Raw genomic sequence first — 7,427 nt, 5'->3', positions numbered from 1 at the left:
CGGATCCGTTCTGCGCTTCATCATCATCATCATCATCATAATCATCACTTGGGGAAATGGGCTGCAGTGGAAAAAATAAGAGATGATATGATGGATGATGATTCCTCTGATGTTGTATTGCACAACCTCAAACCAGTACACCCCACACTCCAAATAGCTACTTTTCGTTTTTTTTGCTGAGGCCTGTGTATATTTTGTCTACTGCTGCAACCAGTTATCTTTATACGAATCGTTCAAGTTTCTTTAATTGTTATTCTCTCTCCAGAGACAAAAGAGGTTCCCAAATGTAGCTTAGGTTAATCAACAGGCTAATGCCATTATCCCTGAAAGAAAGAAAAAAAACCACTGTTAACATAAGCGTGCGGTCTATGTGTGCGCTTGTGTGGTGGTGGTGCGGGTGGTGTTCAGATTCAAAGGATTCTTTTCGTGCAAAATCTCAGCAATAGTTGACCGTTCAACATCAGAGGGATAGGTTAAAACATCCATTATCTGAAGTGGGTGGCGTGGGCTCCTCACACTATTCTTCTCCACATTAAAAAATCCCAATGTATGAGCTATTTTTGTACAATTTGAAACTCTACCAGAGCGAACAGAGACAACAGGTAGCCAGTAGTCTATTTCAAATTCCCCTGAAGCCAATAATTATACAAATTACTGCTCAAATGTTGGACTTAACAGTAACCTGTTCTTACTAAATCAGCCATGTAACGTGCAAATGTCCAGAATCATAAATGCGCAATGATTTACCCAAATCACAGAGCCGAATCGACACAGTTAAGCAATATAGCCTATAGCGGAAAATGAGCATTTCCCCTTGGCTTGGAATCGTTTGGTTTCTAAGTGCTGCGTGTCTTGACAGATCAATTGAAACGCCAGTGACAACAGGGATGTATATTAAACGATAGGGCAAACTCACCGCGAAATTTCTTGATATCCACTTAGTGTGAAGCCAGAGAGCCCAACGCATAGAGGGCTAGAGCAGATTTAATTACAGTCGCCTAGCCTATTGGAAACTTTACTTTATCCACAGGGTACATTCTCCAGACTCCACAAGACACTATAATCCTCCCTCTCGGTCGTGATGGTGGGTTTAAAAGCAATTAAACACCAGCCTTTTGGAGGTATGGTCCCCCACCTTCCCTTTCCAGTGCAAAGAAAATTATATCCACGTAAAAGTAGGTTTGTCTCATGAACATCCTCATCGGACTCACCTTTTTTGAGACAATATCACAGTTCACGTCCGAAGGCATGCGGTACGCAGAGAGAGGCAGAGACCCAGAAAAACAGCTGGGGAAAATCCTCTATAGCGTTCCCTGAAAATCCGGAGTCAATTCAATATTTCCCAACGATGCAGGTGAATATGAGAAAGCAGCAGTCAGGCTTATTGCACATATGTGTGTGTACATCCAACGGTTGCATGAAAAATAAAGAATCCAGAAGTTTAGAGTATAAAAAGATGAAACCAAACGGGATTGAGACCAGTCAGTGTTTGATTTTCGGTCGCATTCATCGTCAGTAGGGGAGAGCGAGGAGGGAGCGCTCCGACTTTCAGCACCTTGGAGAGCGACTGTCTCCTGCGTCCTGCACTGAGCAGCGCAGAGCGCCCCCTGTCCCCCTCTGTCACCCACAGACACAACAACGCTCACATCCCACGATCCGAGGACAACTCCGACTGCTTTTCTTGAGCTGGTCCAGCAAGAGTTAAAGGCTAAAATAAAGTCAAACGACGAAATAAATGGTCAGTTTGTCAGAGAGGTTCCCGGAGGAGCGGCGGGTGGACTGAGGAGGTAGGGTAGATCTGTCTAATGTGTGTGAGTGCCTTTTTGTGTCTGTTAACGGGTGCGCCCGCGCGTGCATGTTTGTGTCATTACGCGTCTGTGCGTGTGTGTCTGCATACGTGCGCGCGCCGGAGTGTCTTCACACATGACCTGCAGCATGTTTCCCTGAGTCACTCATTATTTGCAGCAGTTTACAGAAACCCATTTGTATTCTACGGCGCAGTGCAAAAAGGGGGAGTCTGACTTCTCAGCCCCTACAACAACATACAAATTCTGAATGGCTTTGCAGAGCAGCATCAGCTTTGTTTTACAGATGGTAGCCCATAGGGGCCACTGCCTGACTACATTCAGTCTGAGAACAGATGACTGACTGAGACCCCAAAGACCATCACTTAATTAGTTGCTCCCATGAGGGATCATACACATCTTATCAACGGCAACCTTATGGCCTGTTCTGTTCAAATATGTGTTCATGGCCTCTGTCTGAATAATGATTAAAACCTGCTGTTCTATAGAAGCTCTTTTACTCCATCATGAAATCATCATGGAAGGTCAAATCCCAACTCAAACATCCCAATTAGTGAAATGCATGTTAGGTCAAGGCATGAATTCCATTTTCTATCTGAACTTTCTGACTGAAAATTCTTTCTAACAATAAACAACATCTCATTATGTACATATGATGTAAAACAAAATTGGGACATTGCGACAGATGAGGTGAACTGAGTTAAAACCCCCATCCCATGTTGACTTCTTTAATTAAATCTTAGAGGAGGACATGTACATAAAGAGAAGCAAACACAAACAAGTGAGACTTGAAATGTTTGAGACAGATAAAATGTGCTAAAGGGGCTGCAGCAGCTCAACATCAAAAGATGCCCTAAATATACCTAGTGTATGCTCATAATGTTCATTAATGCATGGACATATCAGGTGCCTCCTCTCCCCTGAATATGATTCTTGGCTGCAAACAAGCAAGCCTGCTCTCTGGTAACATTTGTCAAGTAAGCTTAGCTTCAAGCTCAGGCTTGATGATATTCAACCTTCATAACTAACACTCTATCTAAAGAGCAATGTGTTAGCCAGCTCCTGTCAGCTACACACCGCTGATTATTTTCCTAGTCCCGGAAAACTGAATCATAATAAGTATATGATCTCTATAATTAGACTAAATATACAGCTTAACATTTGAGTACAGTGCTAAGTCACTCAGGTTGGAAGACAATGCAGCCAGTGCCATTGACAGAGATCATGTGGAGGTTGGTTAGCTTTAAAAGGTGGCAGGTGTTTGAAATGCAGATGCCGACAAAGCTGCAATCACAACAAAACCTGTGGCAAGCGCAGGTTTGTCAAACTCCTGGTAACACTCGCAAAGTGCATAATTACTGTGTCAGCTGAAACCTTTAGCAGGCAAACGCATGAGGGCAAACTGAGGCTGCGCTCTTCACTTTTCTCCTTGACTGGATACAGAAATGAGGAAGGAATTTTCATTACATTTTCATATGGTGTTTGCATTTCTCTTAATCGCCTCTAATGTCGGCCGCTGTTCTCTCATTTAAAATCCGCATTTGACTCTAACAAGACCTGATTTCTCATTATGATTTTGTTTCCCCTTCAAATCACACCGCCTTCACAAACGGATGTGTTTTGTTTCAGATTAAGAAACTGTTAAGGACACCAAGAGAAACACCTTGTGGTTTTGAAAGACTCTGTCTAAGACACGCATGTTTGTCCAGGATAAAAACACACATTTTCCAGGCTGTACTACACTGCATGCTTCACCATGCACCACAACCCCCACTATTCACTTCCCCTCCCCGACGCTCCGTACAGAAACATATTTGCCGTTGACCTGGTTACAAAGACAAGGAACATTTATGGTTTGTGAAGCCTCTCATCTTCCTACTCCTTCTCACACCACTCTCCGCAATGGAGCCAGAACAAGTATATATATCATTTATTAAATCTGACATTGCACTTGGGTAAATGTTGGATCCTAATGTGAGATGTGTTGTCTACTGCAGCATGGCATGGTCCATTAGGCCTTCACTCTGGCTCACAAAAAACACGGGGTGGATGATTTAAAACAACGCCGGTACTGAGAAATGTAGTAGAGCAACCGCCTCTACTAACAGACTACCTATGCCATACTGCTGGACAGTGAAGAATCGTTGGTGGGACAATGCTTTCATGTGACATTTTCTTGAGCCCACTAACAGAGATGTTTACATCTCAGTTGTGTTTGATGTGAGGCAAACAATCCCCAGCCCACAGGACTGGGTTCCAATTCAATCAGCTAATGGAAAAGGAGCTCTTCATCCCCCTGTCTCCTGCCTTCCACCACCTCCGTTTTCCTGCAGCAAAACATTCACTGCGGCAGAGTCTGTACCAAATGTTATAATGGTTTAGCCATTAGGGCTACATTTATAGCCTTCTACCAGGTCTTAGGCTTTATATTTGGTCACAGCTATTCACGCTAACTTATTAAACTGAATGCCAGAGAGAGAGAAAGCAGAGGGAGCTGAAGCAAGGGAGAGAGAGCAGAAAGAGAAGAAACAGATAGTAGGAGGGGAGGTGGGCCCCAGGCGAATCAAGACTTTTGTGTTAGTGAAGCATACATTTTCCCTCTTCCATGGAAATGGGTTACGCTTAATAAAGCGAAGGCTTTGTGCTAATGTCTCTTGCAGTGAAATTCACGTTTAACAACGCAGTTATGCCTCTCACTTGTTAAGTATTCTGTTCGTGCCTTTAAATTAACACTAGTAGTACAATTTTACTGTGACAAATTTAATCCTTGGCTTGAGCTCCTGCAATCCCCTACTGATTTGACTGCGTAACAGCAGGCACTCGTGTCTCTCTGGCTGATCCACACACAACTTGAAAAAAGTCTTGCATTTCTGTTTTGAGTCACTAAAGTAATTTAGTCATACTATTATGATGAATGTATTAGCAATTAAATCATCTTGATTTTATAGACACTATGGTAACACTTTACATTATGGCTGACAATGTACAGCGTACTTCTTCCCAATTTACAGTGTACATTATTGTTGGAATTGATTTTGAGTAACAGCGTACCAGTGCATTACTTGCCAATTCATACGTGGAGGAAGACGGGAACAATACGTTATGTTAGGAAATAAGGAGATAACAATCTGGGACTTAAAGATTATTTATACAGTAGTTTTTTTTTAACTAGCAGGTATCTATTCCACTAATATGGGGGGCAGTATGATCATTACTAAGCAACAAAGCTAGGAGATTTTGGGAAGATCGGGTAATTAGTTGTAAATCTGCTGTGATTTATTTCAGAGTGACTGTATCCCACTTACCAATGCCGGAGACAGACAATAACAAAAACAGGAAAAGCAAACCACATAGTTTCTAAATTAATGTTTTTGCTTTGGTACATACCGTGGGAATTTATGTTACTGTATAAGTTGAATGTTAACGTACTGTAGGTCTACTTTTAGTATGGGATACAACATTCTTTCAAAAGCCTAAGGTGGTTCAAGTTTATGTAGATGGACACTGATGATAAACAGCATGCTGTTTCTTATTGTTATGGAGTTCTGGAAGTAGAAAAGCTTTTTTTATGATGAGGCAGTTATGGAGATGATCAATTTTATGTCCTGCCGCAGTGTAACCGTCATGAACACTAAAGGATGAGAACACTACAGTCATTGAAAAACCTTATTGAGAGTCATTTCATAACTTTCAAACTTAGCTTGTCTTTTCTAATCGTGAACTAACTTCAAATAATTTTTATCCAAAACTGAGCAGTTCTAATGCCAAAACCATAGACAAACATCTCTCTCTCTATACAAAGCATCTTTATAGCGTCCTTTAACAACAGTTCCATGGACTGCTGCCATACGCTTTAGCGGCACATTTTGATGGTGGACCTTTGTTTGTGATTTCTTGATTCCAAAGTTTCTAAAGATTCCAAATGTATCAGGGAGGTATGTATAAAATGATGCACAAGACATAAAAACATGGGTTTGAATATGTCACGCATGTAAACATCAAATAGATACAGAATATACTATATAACACTGACAGTGAGGATTAAGAGGATTTTAACAACCTTAAAGCGATGTAATGGGAAACAAAAGGGGATCCTGTGTGTGTTAAGTGGTTAAGGAAAGTCTAAAACAGTGTGGAAGCTTTTTGTAGTCTGTGTGTTGTGTGGACTGTATGCTATTGTAAGTGTTTCAATTCAAACCTGCCTTCCAGAGAGTGGGTCTCATAGCGCCACACTGTTTCACCCCATCCACTTCCCCTGTGGTTCTATAAACTACATCCTGCATTACATGGCACGCTGATTCAGATATTCAAATAGCCTGTCTAAAGCAAGGTTGAAAGACATTCATTGCCTTTTTGGGATGAGTCTGCTTGGTGGCAATGGTGAATAGGGAAAAAATCCTGCTCTCAGTTTGCTGGTGGATCATGGGTCTCCCTATGATACTTATTATCCCAGCTGTGTGTAACGGTGCCCCTGTGGGTGCTGGCATTTTCCACCGAGTTAGAATAAGAGCTCTCTTCTCCTCCCATAGGGGACCTGTAGAGACTCTCTGATTCGCTTTCTCCAAAGGCTGACGATGCTTCAGCAGCTCCAGGGATGCACTGAGCGCTGAGACTGTGTCGCTGTGGTTGGTTTCCTCTTAATGACTCTGCTGCTTTAGACATGCAAATAGAGTTGAAGTGGAGAGAAGGCCTGGAGGGACAATTTGGAATATGACTCAAATGCATCACACTGGATTTACAGTGTAATATGTGACCAAGCTATATGTGTATGAATGAATGGATGGATGAATTCATTTTTGAATACCAATAACACCATCATCATCAACAACAACAGTTTGCAAATGGTCATGAGATATTTTTGAAAGCCTTTAAAATGTATTCTCCACTTTAAACATCTGCACATTTTTTTATGACCCAAAATTTAAAGAAAGTTTCTTGAATTTGATTGAAAACTGTTACCATAATGTCTAATTGAAATCAAGACTAATAGGACAATCAACGTTGGACATTTTGGGAAATACATGTATTTATGGAGAGTTAGATGAATAGGTCAATATCACTCTCATATTCTGTCTGTTAAGTATGGAGCTGCAAATCATACTTTCTATCTTAGCATAAAGAATGGAAGTATAAGGAAACAGCTAGTCTTGCTCTTACCTCAAAAGCTCTCTAATCAACCTTTTGTATGTCCAGTCTAGCTACTCCCCCCTGCTTCAATTTATGCTACGCTAAGCTACCTAGCTATGCTTTAGCTTCATACTGAATGCACAGATATGATAGTATCGATCTTCTCATCTAATTCTAACGCAAGAAAGCAAATAAGTGTATTTCCCAAAAATATTGAACTAGTACTTTAAAGCAAGACTGTGTAAATTTTGCTGAACTGTAGCCCCACGTGGTAGTTAAATGGTAAATGTTAAAAAAGTGTAACCGCAGCAAGCGTAGAGAACAGTCATAGTCTGTGAACTCACTCAGTAATGCCAGTTCACACTTCACATCTGTCTAAAGTTGGTAAAATTAGCCACCATACGCAACTGATCATACCATACCCAGTTAGGATGTAGGGACACAAAACCCTGAGTTATGGAAACCCCATTGAGCAAGGTTTTTTTTTGCAGCTTA

This window comes from Micropterus dolomieu, linkage group LG07 (assembly GCF_021292245.1).
Source record: "Micropterus dolomieu isolate WLL.071019.BEF.003 ecotype Adirondacks linkage group LG07, ASM2129224v1, whole genome shotgun sequence".
NCBI lineage: Eukaryota > Metazoa > Chordata > Actinopteri > Centrarchiformes > Centrarchidae > Micropterus > Micropterus dolomieu.
This window is presented reverse-complemented; position numbering follows the sequence as displayed.